Source organism: Hemiscyllium ocellatum, chromosome 16 (assembly GCF_020745735.1).
Source record: "Hemiscyllium ocellatum isolate sHemOce1 chromosome 16, sHemOce1.pat.X.cur, whole genome shotgun sequence".
Taxonomy (NCBI): Eukaryota; Metazoa; Chordata; class Chondrichthyes; order Orectolobiformes; family Hemiscylliidae; genus Hemiscyllium; species Hemiscyllium ocellatum.
In genome coordinates, this window is record NC_083416.1 from 51,568,588 (window position 1) to 51,586,206 (window position 17,619).

The following is a 17,619-nucleotide window of genomic DNA, read 5'->3' on the forward strand; positions in this document are numbered from 1 at the left end:
CTCAAAGCAGGAACACTTTAGTGACTGTAATGAAGTCACCCAGCTGGACCTCATGACAGCCCCAATCAGGGAACCCTGACTCACATATAAAAAAGGTTGAGTGTCAGAGATACCTCTGCTCTGGTGTCTGAATTTGTATGAGGCAGTAAGAGAGTAGAGGACTATTCCCATGTAAATTAAGAGGTGACTTGGTGATGGCATGCCGGCCTCCATGGAGTTATTTCACTCAGTGCACTCGAGTCAGTTATGTCATTGGGATCAAAATGTGTTCAATTTGAAAATACAATTTGTTTTCATTTGCATGTGGAGGACTAATATGGGACAGAGGAGTAATCAAGTGCTGCAGTTAGAACATAGAACAATACAGCGCAGAACAGGCCCTTCGGCCCTCTATGTTGCACCAACCTGTGAACTATTCTCAGCTCGTCCCCCTACACTATCCCAAAATCATTCATGTGCTTATCTAAGAATTGTTTAAATCTCCCTAATGTGGCTGAGTTGACTACATTAGCAGGTAGGGCATTCCACGCCCTTACCACTCTCTGCGTAAAGAAGCTGCCTCTGACATCTGTCTTTAATCTATCACCCCTCAATTTGTAATTATGCCCCCCAAATTATGTCATCATCCTAGGAAAAAGACTTTCACTGTCTACCCTATCTAATCCTCTGATCATCTTGTATGTCTCTATCAAATCCCCTCTTAGCCTTCTTCTTGCCAATGAGAACAGACCCAAGTCTCTCAGCCTTTCCTCATAAGACCTTTCCCCCAGACCAGGCAACATCCTGGTAAATCTCCTCTGCACCTTTTCCAATGCTTCCACATCCTTCCCGAAATATGGGGACCAGAACTACACACAGTATTCCAAGTGTGGCCGCACCAGTGTTTTGTATAGTTGCAACATGATATTGCAGCTTCGGAACTCAATCCCTCTATGAATGAAACCTAACACATCATATGCCTTCTTAACAGTACTATCCACCGTGGTGGCAACTTTCAGGGATCTACGGACATGGACTCCAAGACCCCTCTGCACATCCACAGTACATAAATCTTTCCATTGACCCAGTACTCTGCCTTCCTGTTATTCTTCCCAAAGTGCATCACCTCACATTCAGCTGCATTGAATTCCATTTGCCACCTCTCATCCCAATTCTGCAGTTTATCGAAGTCCCCCTGCAACCTTAACATTCTTCCAAACTGTCCAAGACTCCACCGACTTTAGTGTCATCTGCAAACTTACTAATCCATCCACCTATGTCTGCATCAAAGTCATTTATAAAAATGACAAACAGCAATGGTCCCAAAACATTCTTGTGGCACACCACTAACCAGACTCCAGGCTGAATATTTTCCATCAACCACCACTCGCTGTCTTTTTTCAGAAAGCCAGTTTTTAATCCAAACTGCTAAATCACCCTCAATTCCATGCCTCTGCATTTTCTCTAACAGCCTACCGTGTGGAGCTTTATCAAAGGTTTTACTGAAGTCCACCTATACCACGTCAACTGCCCTACCCTCATCTACATGCTTGGTCACCTTCTCAAAAAAACTATGAGGTTTGAGAGACGCAACCTGCCCTTGACGAAACCATGTTGACTATCTGAAATCAAATCGTTAGTTGCTAGATGATAAATCTTTTCTTATAAAATTGTTTCCAAAACTTTTCCTACAATAGAAGTAAGGCTCACTGGCCTATAATGTTCTTGAAGACTTTCGGACTGTGTGCGCACTTGGTAGGTGATAAACACAAAGACCACAACATAACGCGGAGCAACTTGTCTAATCCTCTCATTCTTCATTACCACATCAGAAATGCCATATTGGTTTGTTAGTAAACAAAATTCAAGATTTCTGTTTGCTCATAGAAGGGATTATTCATCTACAGTGACAGTTTAAAATCTTTTAATACCTTAAGGCACTTCACTGGTATCTAAATAAGAAAAAAAAACTGACATTCATATACACAAGGAAAGATTAGGACAGTTGATAAAATTGGAGATGTTGAAGGAAGGAATTCCAGAGCTTATGGCCAAAGTAGCTGAACAGATAGCCAACAGCGTGAAGTGATGAACTTTGTGGATACACCAAGGCTACAAATGGAGAAGCACAAAGGTTGATGAGGTTACATGAGTAGGTAGGTTGAGGTCAGTTTTTTATTGACAATCAAGCAGTTTAAATGATCATTTTTACCAATTACAGATTTTTATTTACTTGTGTAAACTCAAATTCATAAGTTTCCAGTTATCTCCAAATTACTAATCCAATCCCTGAATTAACAGATGAGTAAATAGAGCCACTTGAGAACTTTCCCTCTAAGTATTTTTAATCACTGTTTAGACATGTTATGACACATCTTTGATTTGGTGGAAATTAAACTCAGACTGGCTGGCTCAGAAGTAGAGACACTACAACTACTCCACAAGAACATAAACAAGTGAACACTATTTCCCAGTGTTAACTTTCTATTTTTAATTCACTATTGGGATTTGGACATCAACAGCATTTATTGCACATCCCCAGTAGCCCTTGAGAAGGTCAGGTGGTGGGTTGTCTTCTTCAACTGCAGTCCATCTGGTGCAGGTAGATGCATCACGCTATTAGCGAGAGTTCCAGCATTCTGAATCAGTGACAATGAAGGAACTGCGATTATATTTCTCCGAGTCAGGATGGTGAGGTGCTTGAAGGCAAATGTGGACGTGATGTTCCCAAGTATCTGCTTCCCTTATCTTTCCAGACGGTAGATTTCATGGGTTTGGAATGTTTATAAATGTGGTGTCAACCAAGTGAGTTGCTTTGTCCTGGAGAGTGTCAAGCTTTTTGGTTACTGTTGGAGCTGCACCACATTCAGGCAAGTGAGGAGTATGCCATCACACTTCTAACATGTGCCTTGAAGACAGATGATCAGGCTTTGGGAATTAGGAGGTTTAGATACTCAATGTAGGATTCTTAAGTAGCAGATTTGAGATATGTTTGTTGTTTTCGAAAAAGAAAAAAAAAACTTACCATAACCAGTACAAGAGAGCCTGAATTAAGGCTGAAGAAGGGCTCATGCCTGAAACCTTGACTCTCCTGCTCCTTGGATGCTGCCTGACCTGCTGCGCTTTTCCAGCAACACATTTTCAGCTCTGATCTCCAGCATCTGCAGTCCTCACTTTCTCCTAGCCTGAATTAAGGGTCAACAACTTAAATGTATGCTGCCTTGCAGAGATTTAGGAGGTGCATGCCAATTGAGCATCAACTAAATAAGGAGCCCTGCAGAGTCTGAAAAAGGAAGTGTATAGTTTTGTGCCAGCTCAACAAGGCAAATGATCATTCAAATAAACTATCCTTTGTCTTTTTGTATCTAATACAAAGGAATTAAGTAGGTAGTAAGTAGATGAGCACTTAAAATGCTGTGGTATAATTAGCTATGGACCAAGTACAGATAAATGGGATTAGTGAAGTTTACTGTTTGTTGATTGGCTTAGACATAATGGGCTGATGGGCCTATTTCTATGCTGTATGACTCTGACTATTGTCTTTCCTTGAAAGGCACCATAGTAGTATGGAATGTATATGCCAAGTTCCAAGATGCTTAAGCATTCTAACAACACAGATTTAGCAAGCCCCACACAAATGCACTCTCTTCAAACCAGAAGAACACTCTGGAAGGAGATGCAGACACCACTTAAAGAGATATAAGTGAAGATTGAAAAAGATGTAGAATATCTGCAGGTCAGTTGTGATTAGAGAGGAACTGTTATAGGACTGAAACAGACTGTGACCATTGCATAGATATTTACCAAGGATGTATTGTTCTAAAGAATAGAATATGACTGTTATTCAAAACAGGACTTTGTGCTAATAATATCAAAATTTAAAAACAATTGCACATTCAGCTCTAAAAAAACGTACATGCACGAACCCACATTGTTTCCTGGTAATCACTGATTGCATGATAAACATGTAGCAATTGCTTCAATTAAACTTTCAGCTTTCAGTCATACTGAGCTAACTATATAATCATTTAAGTCTACTGGAATCAAAATTAGATCTAAAAAAAAATCCATTGCGTTTCAAAATCAAACACATGACAATGTTTTCAGAACAATAAACTTAATTCCATCTTCAGGTTACCTACATGAAAATTAACCGTGAAGGTACAGGACATCACTGGTACTAACCACTTTGATTACTGCCTTATCCTAAGTTAATCAAACATATTTACCACCTTTATACAGAGAAAATAACTAATTTTTAAAAGGAAATGTTTTCAGTTAAGTCATTTCATTTCTGTTAATCTACATGAATCTCAAAATCGCAACAGTTGTGAGTCACTCATCTCCTTTTGATGCAAGTCAGATTCTTAAGGAACTCTACAAGAACCCTGCCATAAAAATAACATCCATGCTGAGGCTACAGTTATGTACAAGCCCTGTCAGAGTTGAGGGGAATGACTGTATGGTAGCTTTGCCAATGACACCAAGACAGGTAGAAAGCAAGTTGTCAAAAGAGGATAGCCAACCTCCAAGGGAATATAGAAACATTAAAAGGTTTGACAATTGGAAAACAGCATGGAATTTGTGAACTTGTCTACTTTAAACAGGAAAAATTTAAAAAAACAGTATACTATTCAGATAGACACAGCACATGATAGACAGGGATCTGGATAATACTAGATTCATTAAATGTTAATAATTAGGCTCAGCAAAAGATTAAGTATGCAAATGGAATGCTGGAGCTTACTGTATTATATGCAAAAATAAAATTTTACTGTAACTGTACAGGGCCTCAGTCACACTACATTCAGAATACTGTGTACACATTTAATCTCCTTTATTTTAAAATTATACAATTTCAGAGACATTTCAGAAAGTTCACTTAAATCATTCCTGGGACAAGAAGCTTATCGTATGCTGTTCAGAATAAAAGATGATTTCATTGAAAAATATAATGATCTGAGGGCCATAGGAGGGTGAATACAAGAAGAATGTTTCCACTTCTGGGAAAAACTGAAGTGGCAAGACAGTATAACACCAAGATATCTCCATTTACAAGATGGAGAAATGTTTTCTTTGAGGGTCATCAGTATTAAAATCCCCTTCTCCAAAAGGTAGTGGAGGCAGGATCACAGAATTTATTCAAGGCAGAGTTAAAGAAGGTCAACAAGGGAGTCAACAAGGGACAACTGAGTAAGTGCAGTTGAGATCACAAGCAATCTACTGATTGTTGGAGCAGTTTGAAGGACCAAATGGCCTACTTCTTCACCTAAACCTTATTATCCACTATGTAAAACTGAAAAATGCTTGAAACACAAATTATAAGCTCTCCCTTGCTTTCTTATTCACTCAAGGGACATGGACATTGCTGGCAAAGCCAGAACTTATTGCCCATTCGTAATTGTCCTTGACAACTTCCTTCTTGAATTGCTGCAGTCTATCTTGTAAGTAGATCCACAATGCCAGTAGGAAGTGAATTCCAGGATTTTTACCCAGCAAAACTAAAGGAACGGCAATATATTTCCAAATCAGGATGTTAAGTGGCTTGGAGAGAAATTTGCAGGTTCCCTGTATTCCTTGCCCTTCACCTTCTAGACAGTAGTTGCTGTGGGTTTAGAAGGTGCTAAGGATCTTTGATGAATTTCTTCAGTGTATCTTATATATGGTGCATAGTGCTGTTCTGGCGTGTGGGTGGTGCAGGGAGTAGATATGGTGCCAATCAAGTCAGTTGCACTATTTTCATTTCCTGAACTATTTGCCAGCTTTCCTTCTTCCTAGCCTGTCAAAGGATCAATAAACTTCAGCTCATAAATGTTCCTAAATGTTAAGATCGCAATAAAAAGTCAACAAACCACACTAGATGTTCAACTCTACCACCATAAAATGTTACATGATTCCAAATTTATTTTCAATTTAAACAATTTTACCTTCACTCTAAATCTTGTAAATTGGATTGCATTTTATTCTCCCCCCATTACTTGCACAAATAGCATGGAACTTCTAACACTATTCCCTAAAACGTATACCATTTATAAAGGTGTATAACTAAATTTCAAATTAGACCCTGGATACTAATACAAATTTATAATTACGACTACAATGGCAATTATACTATTTACAGAGTTATTATATTGCCAAAAAATTGGTATGTAGATCACTGTATGCACGTCAATTATGTTAAATAGATATACATTACTAAGTACATAGCAGAAACTAAATTTCGAAGAAATCTCAAGAAACAAAAAAAGATTAGAAAGTTAAAATCTCTCACTTTGATCAGGGAAACAGTTTGCTTGGTTTGATTTTTGAAGGTTTTACTTCATGTTTTGATGCTAAAGCAGGCATGAATAAACTAGAAAGATCTGAACTTGCTTTACCACTGCAATTTTACTGGTTTAAATTGAAAACACAAGCTATTTTCATTTTCTTGCCACTTCCAATCCAAACTTTGGTCTGCTTTTTTTAAATCTTCCATTTTAATGAATTGCAAAATAAACTTACTTTTACTCCCCAAAAGAAAAGGCAACCCAATCAAAAATTGTTTACCTATCTTAATCTTTCCAATTTACATTTTGCATCAAATCCAAAACTGTGAAAATTATGTAGCAACATCACAATTCCTACAGAATTTGCTGTTTTCACAGTCTGGTTACGTTTTTTTTAAATGTCTGTACACATGCAATTCGAACTTAGTTTTAATGTATGCCATTACATGACAAATTTTCCTTTTTAGACCAATAGAAATGTTTACAAGACTGCATCACATTATTTCAAAATAATACCACATCACTGCATACATTAATTCCATCACAGACTGGTAAAAGGATCAAGTTACAGAAAATGTAGCTGTATTCCGTCTGGGTGACTAGTAACAAGCATTATTCTAAGACAATTATTAATTTTACATTTTAGTTTCAAAACATTTAGGATTCCACTGTCACAACTTAATGTTTTGACTACCAACAAAATTACTTAAAGCATAAACTGATAACCTGCAAATTATGCAATTTCAGATACAGAGCCATTACCTTTTTAAATTAAAAATGTTTATTAAACTAGATCAGATGAACTCAAATAGTTATTTATTTTTTAAAAACGTTAAGATGACAACCAATCCAGCTGTGAGCAAAAGTATTCAGCATGTGAGCAATTTGTCCATTTTCCAATCCTTCAGCCAACAAGTGGTTTGCACTAGAAATTACTTTTTCTAAGTATACAAATAGTTGATAAATGTATACATTATAAACTAGATTTAATGATTTAATATTAATAACTTCTAAAGTTGTGTCTAAATGCAAGAACTGCCCATAAAGTTGATTACTACAACAAAATGTATCGAATACATCTGAGCACAAACCTAGTTTTGACTTGCCCTTGCAAATGATTATTGTTGGCATAATCGGTATTGTCACTGGACCAATCATCATGAATCTCAAGCAATTACTGTGGGGAATTAATGTATTTGTATCCTAGCATAGATTAGATTCCCTACAGTTTGGAAACAGGCCCTTTAGCCCAACAAGTTCACACCGACCCTCAGAAGAGCAACCCACCCAGACCCATTTCCCTCGGACTGACGCACCTAACGCTATGGGCAATTTAGTATGGCCAAATCACCTGACCTGCGCATCTTTGGACTGTGGGAGGAAACCAGAGCACCCAGAGGAAACCCAAGCAGACACGGGGAGAATGTGCAAACTCCACACAGACAGTTTCCCGAAGCTAGAATCAAACCTGGGACCTTGGTGTTGTGAGGCAGCAGTGCTAACCACTGAGCCACAGTGCCACCCCATACGAGAAGATGAAATTCTGAATTCAATCAAACCTGGAATTTAAAATGCTAATCTAACGGTGACAATATAAACCTTTATCAGAAGTTCATTAACTTCCTTGAGGTAAGAAAATGTGCCATTCTTACCTGGTTTGGCCTGTATGTGACTCCAGACCACAAACATGGGTGATTCTTAAATGCCCTCTGAAATGGCTGAAAGAGCCATTCAGTGCAAGGGAAATTAGGGAAAGGCACCAAATGCCACCATTGCTAACAATACTTTCTTCCCATACAAGAATACAATACGTAATTATCAAAAAAATCTGAAAGTTTAAAGAAGTTTCTAAAAATGTTAAGATGTTTTCACCTTCAGCTTTCAATTGATACCACAGCTGAGAATTTAACATGTGGTGTGCAGAAGTCACCAAATGCAGAATGTCATTCAAACTTCCTTCTGTAAAAATTCAGGCTGTAATTAAAGTATAAGCCCAAATCTCAATCCATATACTTCACCATGAAGAAAATATACCATTCAATCATACATTAGGTGACAAAAACATTAGCATACAAATTAAGGTCATATAGATGAAAAATCACAGCAAAGCATTAGTTTAATATTTATGGTAGAAATAATAAATTCCATAGGTACAAATTGCATTTTTAAGCAAGTCATTTAAACTTCACATTCAATAATCTATGTTTTATAAGTGCGATACAAAATCATTTGCAAAAAAAAAATTACTTGAGGGTGGACAATTATTAAAGTGCTTAATACCTCCCAGGTCTTTATGTGACGAAGCTTTCAATTTTCTCCAGAAGGTTTTCGGCCATCTTGAAAATTCTGTTAGCAGGGATTAAAGTTAGAAATTACAGGAAATTACAGCCCCAAAATCAAATATGTTAACATCTGATCACAGAGATAGCATAATTGTTTTATCCTAAACCCACTTCTCAACATTACAAATCACTGCCACCAGCAATACTGTATTACAACCAACAGGATCAAACTCCCTTTGTCAATTCCTTTTCAAGCCCTTGTATTTGCACATGTTCATAGTTAGAGTGCCAATGTGTCAAACAGAAATTTCTATATGTACTAACCCAAATCATAGAAGTACTCTACTTTTGGTCCACTAATTAATGGAGGTTCAGTGACCGAGTGGTTTTTGTCCAGATTCTCTAAGCTTTGAAAATGAGACACCGCCAAACAGAAACAGGCAACTATTTATATCTTAAGCAAGATGCATGGATGACAAGGGTTCAAATATTATGAATAGAAGTTCAGATTATGAAAATTAATCCTAAACCCAAGGTTAAAATGAAAGCTGTTCTTTAAAAAATTACTATATATGGCATTAAATTTGTACATTTCTCCTGTCTATAGTGTCATGAAATAACTGCATTTCATCATGTAAGTGACAACTTAGACAAGACAAAAAAAAAGTGCAATCAATTCAGTTTCTTCAATTTTAAATAAGGTATTGGTCTTGTTTGATTCTCACCATAGCACCCAATCTATCATGTTTCATGGCCAAAAGATGTCTTAATGTACACATCTATTTGTAAAATTAGAACTGCATAGTTACAAATGGGAGACTATTACAGGAAACTTTTTTTATTATCCAGCATCTATGAGACCAAGAGAGAGGTGTGCCAATTGGTAAATTATTCTGGATACTCAAGAGATCCACATAAACAAATGTAAAAACATACACCAAGTAATACAAGTGTAATACAAGGGTATACACATCACTGTTATACTCTTACAGCATAAGTCACTTAAATAATAATGCAATTTTGCCTAAAAAAAAACCAACAGACAGCATGCTCACTCACACCCTCAACTGATTACATGGAAGTTGCAGTAAATAACATTTCTTGAAAGAAATTAACTTGAAATTGAATTCACTGTTGATATTTCACATGGCCATTTGATTGAATAATTACATTAAGCTATGTTAATAAAAAACGGTATTAATGGGGCAGAATAATACAGTAACTTTTGTGGTGTTTCAGGTGTATAATTTTTGCCGGTTTATTAAGAGTGCCGGCTCATAAAGGTGTCAGTTAAAACAAGGTTTGATTTATTATGGCTCTGGATTGTGTCTTTAATTTAGAATGAAATGGAGAATTGAAGTGGGGCTTAACAGAAGAACAAGAAGAGATTCATCGAGAGTGAAGAGTTGATAAAAAGATATTGCAGGATTGACTTACAAGGTTTTTTCTTCAAAAAAAAAAATCAATTCTTCTCTCAAGGACTATTATTCTCCTAGAATTTGAAGGTAGCCAATAGATGGAGACTGTAAGTCTCTATGGTTATCATGCAAGAATGTGGAAGGGTGCTCATGTTCACATTGAAGAGGCACTGTTCATGAGTATTTAAATGGCAGGTTTGACCAGTTTTGGCCAAAGGAAGGAATTCAAGGATTAGAATTTATCTGGCTACAAAAACAAGTGAATAAAGCCAGAGGGAGCAGAGGAGAATGTCGGGCTAGTTCCAGCAGAATAAGTGTCTTCTTAAAAAAGGACATAATAAAGAATAACAGCAGAGGAAGATTTGGTCACATTTATGCAAATAAAGGACTTTTTCTGTAGTTTAAAGTATAAGGTTCCAACATAAGTGTTGAGTCAACATTGCTTTTAATTTTGCTTAAAAGATGAAAACTTGAGCAACTCCTTCACATTGATCACTGGGAATTTGTGTTTCATTTGAAAAGCTATTACTCTCTACTGGATTCAAAACACCCTCCACAAAAGTCATGACCAAATTCAATTTCCAGTAGTTGAAAAGGGTGGTGCTGGAAAAACAGCAGATCAGGCAACATCCTAGGGCCAAGGGAGTCATGTTTCAGGCATAAGCCCTTCATCATTCCTGACCTGCTGTGGATTTCCAGCACCACCCTTTTTGACTCCGATTCTCCAGCACATGCAGGCCTCACTTTCTCCTAATCTCCAGCAGTTGTGTAATCTTCAAAAGTTTACATGACGTATTTACACCGATATCAGGGTCAGTTAGCTCAGTTGACTGGTTGGCTAATTTGTGATGCAGAGTGAGATCAACAGTGCGAGTTCAATTCCCATACCACCTGAGGTTACTATGAAAGTCTGCCCTTCTCAATCGCAAGCCCCTTCCTGTAAATGATCTGGACAACTGGGAGGGGCCTCTCAGTTCTACGATCAGTGAAATAAACACTAGCAGCTTGGTCTGGTTCAGCAAGATTTCACAATTTATTACTATGCCTGGCATAGGTTATCTAGCAACACGAGGGTTAAGCACTCTGTGTACCCTGTACAAACTGCGCACTTTAGCTTAAAATACAGACAACTTTTATAGATCTCTTAACAAACAGAGCAGCCTTAAAATGTAAAATTATTCCAATAAAATGAAATAAAAATGACAAATAGACATAAAATTAAGCCAATGATATTTCCTGAGAACTGACTTATTTTGCACGCCCTTATCTCTGGGACACCTCGTTTCCAAGGTCAGTTTAGGATATTTTAATAATGTCATATCTTACTTAGTTAATTCATACTATGAACAGGGCATTATTTGCTAATCTCTTTGAATTAGTTCAGGAATGCAGTTTTCAGCAGAGTTAGATGCCATTATAAACAAGCATGGTGTCCCTCAGGTTAACCCACCACCAGTTTAATGAGTGAGCAACCCTTTACCTTATTAACGTAGTAGATTTCAACCAGCAATTGTACTACACTGCAGAATCCTGTGGATCAAATATACATTTTGCCAAAAAAAGTAGATTACATTAAGGTCAGTGAGCTGCAAACACATTTTTCTCTATATGAAGTCACCTAGTGTATTACTGAAAATGAAAGGTCCAGAGGACCATATATGCATGTACTGGTCAAAAAAAATTTGACATACTTGAATAGATTCTCCATTACATTACTCATTGGTAGTGTTCTGTACATTATGCACATATTTACTGAAATATGTTATACAAGGTACATTACATTAGAACCAGTAATTTAAGGTCATTGAATAAGTTAGGTGCTTCTATTGCAGAATAATATCCTAAACATCAAATTCTATTATTGCTTATGTGTGTTGAAACTAAATCAGTGGCCTTGATTACCAATATAAACATAATGTGGTAAACACACAGGTCAGGCTGTGGATAGAGAAGCAGAATTAACCTTTCAGGTCAATGACTATCATGAAAACTTGAAAATGATTTTTAAAAACCTAAGTTTATAAAAATGAGAAGGAGATAGTCATAAAAAAAAGCACAAAGAAACTCTGTGATAGCACAGAAACAGATTGTGCAAAACCAGAAAGGAGCAGAAATGGGATAACAAACAAAAAAAGATGTCTGGAGAAATGGACTTCCCTATCCAGATTCATTCTAAACAAATGAACAGGGAAATCACAAGACTAGTACACTCTCTCCAAGTTAAACAATGGGAAACAATAGAATTTCTGACCAATTGATAACCACAATGTTAGGGAGAATTAACACAAGCAAGTCCAAATTTCACTTCATAGATATTATCCTAGTTTTGGATCCTCCTCCGAGCATCTCATCACAACAATCATCTTGCTGATCCCTTCACTCAAAGCAAGGTTGCTTCCAGCCCTAGTTCTCCAAATATCCTCTCTGACACACTACACTAGTTTTTCAACAATCCACATCAGCAGTACAATGAAATAGTGAAAAAAAAAGACCCTTCAAATTTCAAATATACTCGCACTACAGCTAACATTACCTTAAATCTCTATCTTTATAAACCTTTCACTTCAACCATAGACAAGTGTCTTCAGCAAGGTCTTTCTTGGGAGAAATGAAATAGACCATGCAACAGGGAAAAATATGTCAGAGTGCAGGTAGTTGGAGTCCAGAACTTTTGTTTTAGAAGATGGAGGGGGGGGGAAGAGGAGAAGGAAATAAACTCAAGAGTGGGAGACAAAAACAACTGGAGAACTAAAGGCATGCCTGAATTTTGTCTGTGATCATTATAAGAGATCCACCAAAACACAAACATTACTTGATAATAAAGTTTTTGAACAGGTCTTAGCAACACTATTTTCCCAGTCACTTCCAATATAACGCTTATTCCCAGGCCATCTATTTTACATATAAAAAACTTGCTGCATCAGGAATACATTTTCTTTGAAATAGTAGTTATAAGAATAACTGAGTAAGTAGCACAACCAGCATAAGTCAACAGCAAAGCTCAGATATTGTTCAGTTACTTGATAACTGTAAACTTACAGTATAAAAAAAATGTTTAGCTGTTGGCCTAATTTTTAGACCATTGATTGGTCCAGATGCATCACACAAGTTACCAGAAAGGCTAATCTAAAGGAAATGAACAGTGAAGTACTGAGATGCTTCAAAAAAAAAATTTACACTTGACTAACCTTGTACCAGGTGTCAAGGTGCAAATTTAAAACTAGTAAAAATTGAACCCTTCACAGTAGAAGACAAAATTTGTTGTGGTCCTGGCTTACTCCTTTTTCCTGCCATGACTAAAAAAAGTGAGCTGCTGCTTCCAGAATTAATCAGGATAAAAATGCAATTTCTTTTTCCAGCTGAAAGCAGCCAAATGTGATGCAGCACTCAATTCCCAACATGGACCACCTCATTCAGGGAAACAGGGTAATAGAGCATGGAAACAGACCCTTCGGTCAACTAGCCCACGCCAACCACGTTTTCAAATTAAACCAGTCCCACTTGCTTGCATTTGGCCCAATATTCTCCAAATCTTTCCTCTTCATGTAATTATCTAAATGTCTCTTAAATGTTGTAGCAGTATCTGCATCCACCACTTCCTCTGGCAGTTCATTCTATGCACTGTGTAAAAAAAGTTGCCCCTCATGGCCTTTTTCAATCTTTCTCCTCTCACCTTAAAAATATGGCACCTAGTATTGACACCCACCTCCCATTCCCCCAAGGGAAGATACATTTGCTATTCACCTTATCTATGCCCGTGATTTTATAAACCTCTATAAAGTCACTCCTCAACTCCAATGAAAAAGTCCCAGCCTATTTTTAATAATTTAAACCCTCCATTCCTATCGTGGGACAACCAGAACTGTACTCCACAAGAGACCTCACCAACATCTTGTACAACTTCAACATGACGTCCCATCTCTTGCATTCAATGGTCTGAGTAATGAAGGCAAGCATGTTAAATGTTGTCCTAACTACCCTGTCTATCTGTGCTGCAAATTTCAAAGAATTATGTACCTGAACTGCTAGCTTTCTGTTCCACAACACAACCAAGGGCTTTACCATTAATTGAATAAGTCCTGCCCTTGTTGTTTTACCAGAATGCAATACCTTGTATTTATTCAAAGTAAAGTCCTCCTGCCACAACTCAGCTTATCAGGTTGAACTGGTTCTCAGGTGTCCTTTGGAAAAACTGTTGTCTTTTAAAAAGTCATGCTAGAAAGAAAACCTTCCAAGTAATGAACTGTGATTTCAATCATTTGAAAGCTATCCTGTAGATTGCTCAGATTTTCTCAGCTTGAAGTCTGCTAAAGTGTCTAAACTTCCATCATATTAATTGCTTGGATTAAGGAATTCCTGATTGAAGATTTTAGATTAAATGTTTTTTAGATTAAATTCCGTACAGCATGGAAACAGGCCCTTCAAAGGGTCGGTGTGGACTAGTTGGGCCGAAGAGTAACCCACCCAGACCCACCCCCCCTAAGTAATGCACCTTAATCTATGGGCAATTTAGCATGAACAATTCACCTAACCTGCACATCTTTGGACTGTGGGAGGAAATGGGAGCATGCAGAGGAAACACATGCAGACACGGGGAGAATGTCTGTATGGAGTTTGCACAGTCACCCAAGGCTGGAATCGAAACCGGGTCCCTGGCGCGGTGAGGCAGCAGTGCTAACCACTGAGCCACCTGATATACCTATTAGAAAAGGAGCAAAACAGGAGTTTCTCTTGGGAAATAAAGAAAGGCAAGTGACTGAGGTGTCAGTGGGGGAGCACTTTGGGGCTCATAGTTCCATTTGTTTTAAAATAGTTATATAAAAAAGGATAAGATCTCATCTAAAAATTACTTTTAAATTGGTGTAAGGTCAACTTTGACAATGTTGGCAACAACTTTCAGAAGTTGATTAGGAAAGGTTATTTGCAGGTAAAGGGATGATTGGAAAGTGGGAGGCCTTTCCGGGATCTTGGATTCATGTCACGCTACAGGTGACCCCACTACACTTTACACTCACACATACACCCATTCTTATACATGACCACACTCACATAGACCCTTTCTCATACACACACACACACACACACACACACACACCTACATCTACACTCTCACCCTCTCAGAGGCACATACTCCATCACACTCGGTTAGCAAGTTTGCATGTGACAGCATAATTGGTAGTTTTGTGGACAGTAAAGAAGCTTTTCTCAGAATACAGTGGGACCTTGATCAGATGGGCTGATGGAATTTAGTCTAGACAAATATGAGATATTGTATTTTGGGAAAGTAAATCAGGGCAGGACTTATACACTTAATGGCAAGTTCCTGGGGTGTGTTGTCAAACAGAGACACCTTGGACTGCTGGTTCATAGTTTCTTGAAGGTGGAGTCGCAGGTAGACAGGATAGTGATGATGATGTTTGGCACACTTGCTTTTGTTGGTCAGTGCATTGAGTATAAGATTTGAAATATCACGTTCAGGTGGTCCAGAACATTGTTTCGGCCAATTTCAGAATAGTACATTCCATTCAGGACTTCCTGCTGTAGGAAAGATGTTGTTAAAGTTGAAAAGGGTGCAGAAATTATTTAGAAGGATGTTGTCTGGGTTGGAAGTTTTGAGCTATAGGGATAGGCTGAATAGGCTAGGGTTGTTTCCTTTAAGCTTCAGAAACTGAAGGGTGACCTTAGAGGTTTATAAAAGCATGAGGGACATGGATAGGGTAAATAGACAAGGTATATTCCCTGGGGGATGGGGGTGAAAAAAAAAGCCAAAACTAATGGGAATGTTTAAGATGAGAAAGGAAAGATTTAAAAAAGACCAAAGGGACAACTTTTTCACACAGAGGCGGTGCACAAATGGAAGGAGCTGCCAGGGGAAGTAGTGGAGGTTGGTACAACATTTAAAAGGTGGCTGGATGAATTATGAATAGGAAGAGAGTTTACAAGGATCTTGGCCAAATGAGACTAGATTAATTTCAAATAACTGGTCAGCACAGTTGAGTTAGTCCGAAGGATGTATTTCCATGCTGTACAACTCTACAAGAACTCTGGCCATCATGGCCATACTAGCTTTCTGCAAGAGCAAATCAAGCTTTTCCAAGTCCCTCACCATTTCCATGTAGACTATTCCCTTCAGATAATTAAGTAATATTCCTCTGAAAGCCATTGTACTCTCAGACAGAGTACTCTAGATCGTATTCACTTTTTAAAAAAAACAAAATTCATGGTTTGTAGATTTCACAGTGTGTGCCAGCAGTCACCCAATCCTAGTTGTACCTAAGACGACTTTGAAGGTCATTTGCCTTATTGAACTGTTGCAGTCTGTTTGAAGGCATACCTGTAATACTGCTGGGGACAGAAATCAGGACTCTGAGCAAGCAACACAAATGAAACAACAATATTTCCAAATCAGGATACAGAGTGGCTAGGAGGGCAACTTGAAGATGGTGGAGTTCCTACAAAAAATGCTGGTCTTGTCTGTCTAGATGGCAATGTCATGTGTTTAAGGAGCTATGGTGAATTTCTGCATTGCATCAGTAGATGGTACACAAGGCAGCGACGACCATATGTCAATAGTGGAGGGAGAGAATGTTTGTGGATGCAAGTCCAATCAAGTTGCTGCCTTCTCACAAACAGTATCCCACTTTTTGAATGCTGTTGGAGTTATAGTCATCCAGTCAAGTCACTGGTCTTCCATCACCCTCCTAATGTGTGCCAAATGCTTCGGCGAGTCAGGAGGTTAATTATTTGCAGCAGTATTTATCCGCATGTATTCTATCCAGACTCTTCAGGATATTCAACTCTTCTATCAAACCTCCTGGCCTCTGATCCATTCTGATAGCCAAAGTATTTATTGGGCCAGTCCAATCCAATGTCTGGTCAATGGTAACCCCAGAATCTTGATGGTGGGAATTCAGTAATGGTAATGAATGTCATGGAGCAATACTGTGAGATTCTCTCTTATTGGATATTACCTGCCATAAATATTACTTGCCATTTATCAGCCCAAGCATGGATTTTAACCAAGCTTTGCTGCATTTGGACATGGATTGATTCAAACCCAAGGATCTATGAATGATGCCGAATACTAATCGTCATTGAACATCCCCACTTCTACCCTTGTGATGGAGGCAAGATCATTGATGAAGCAACTGAGGATTATTGGACCTTGGACACTATCCCCTGGCTCCCCTATGTCCTAGAATGGAGATGACCCTTTAAAATAAACACAACAATCTTCCTTTGTACTGGGTGTTTTCCTAATTGACTGTAGCTTAGCTACAGATCCTTGATGCCACTTTAGCTGAAATGCAGTCATGATATCAAGAACAGTCAGTCAATCTCACCAGCATCCCACCCCACCTTGGAATCCAGCCTCTTTCATCTATGTTTGAGCAAAGGCTGTAATGAGGTTAAGAGTTGAGTGGTCATTGCCTGGTATAGCAGAACTAAAGTGAGCTTTAGTAAGCAGTTTATTGCTGAGCAAGAGCTACTTGATACCACTGTAGATGACCACTTTCATCACTCTACTAATTTAAAGTAAAGTAAACTGGTAACTGGCTCCTCTTTGTGTACACAGGAGTACCTCACCAATTTTCCACATTAACTGACAGATATCAGTATTTTAGCAGAAGCAGAACAACTTGGCTAGGAGAATGGCAATTCTACAGTACAAGA

The 17,619-nt window shown here is 38.0% G+C and overlaps 1 protein-coding gene across 1 annotated transcript in view; it reads right to left on the minus strand.

Annotated features, from left to right (window-relative positions):
* The window catches only part of LOC132823427 (F-box/LRR-repeat protein 3-like), a 44,240-nt gene that overhangs the window by 24,245 nt on the left and 2,376 nt on the right, over positions 1–17,619 (minus strand). Inside the window, exon 2 of the mRNA XM_060837255.1 lies at positions 8,526–8,591. The gene's annotated coding sequence lies outside the window, so the exon portion shown is untranslated. The remainder of the gene's footprint in view (positions 1–8,525; positions 8,592–17,619) is intronic.